The sequence below is a fragment of the Orycteropus afer genome, unplaced genomic scaffold (genome assembly GCF_000298275.1).
Source record: "Orycteropus afer afer isolate SDZICR_OR568_19922 unplaced genomic scaffold, OryAfe1.0 scaffold00327, whole genome shotgun sequence".
NCBI classification, from domain to species: Eukaryota; Metazoa; Chordata; class Mammalia; order Tubulidentata; family Orycteropodidae; genus Orycteropus; species Orycteropus afer.
Window position 1 is genome coordinate 2,546,588 of NW_006921914.1, and position 866 is coordinate 2,547,453.

General features: G+C 43.9%; 1 protein-coding gene across 1 annotated transcript in view; it reads right to left on the minus strand.

Moving 5' to 3' along the window:
- The window catches only part of XKRX (XK related X-linked), a 31,705-nt gene that overhangs the window by 25,355 nt on the left and 5,484 nt on the right, over positions 1 to 866 (minus strand). The window lies entirely within an intron of this gene.

Sequence of the window (866 nt, forward strand, 5' to 3'; positions counted from 1 at the left end):
GCACTTGACTGCTAACCAGAAGGCTGGCGGTTCAAACCCCCCAGCCACTCCTCGGAAGGAAGATGGAGCAATCTACTTCCATAGTGATACTGCCTCAGAAACCCAAGGAGGGGTCGCTATGAGTCGGGTCTGACTCGACGGCACACAACAGCAACAGGGAGATAGTAGGGAAAAATGTGTATTAATCTTTTCAAAGCTTAAAAAAAAAGAAGAACCTTAACCAACCATGCCACAGACCCATTGTTTTCAACCATCTAACAGAACCTAAGTGAACAAAGTAAAGAGTGACTTTGTTTCTGAAAGCAAGAAAGAAGACTCTAAGGCAATTTCCTGGCTCAGCCTGACTCATAAGTATGTGGAGGGCTACCATGAGTCTTCACCTGTTTCTTTCCCTCTCTGCCCTCAAGACTTCAAGGTACATCTTGAGAGTTGTTTCACACAGGTCACAAAGGGCTTAAAAGGAAATTGGAGAAGCTAGGAGATGCTTCCTTCTCAGGAAAGGCCTTGAAGAAGAGTGAAGCAGTAGCTAGAACTTCACAAACAACCAGCTTAGGCACTTGAATCAACTTTCACATTCCTTAAAAAAGCTGTTGCTGCACCTCCAGGGTACACAATGGGATCACTTACACATGTCTAGACAAAAATGGAATTCTATTTTTACTATCAGTCCTCTAGAAGAGCAAAAAGAGTTCATCCTTTTTTTCCCCTGAAATAAGTATCATAAATAACATTGACTAAAAGCTAGTGGGAGCTCTGGTAGCATAGTGGCTAAAAGCACTTGACTGCTAACCAGAAGACTGGCGGTTCAAACCTACCAGCCACTCCTCGGAAGGAAGGTTGGGCAATCCTACTTCCGTAGTGATACT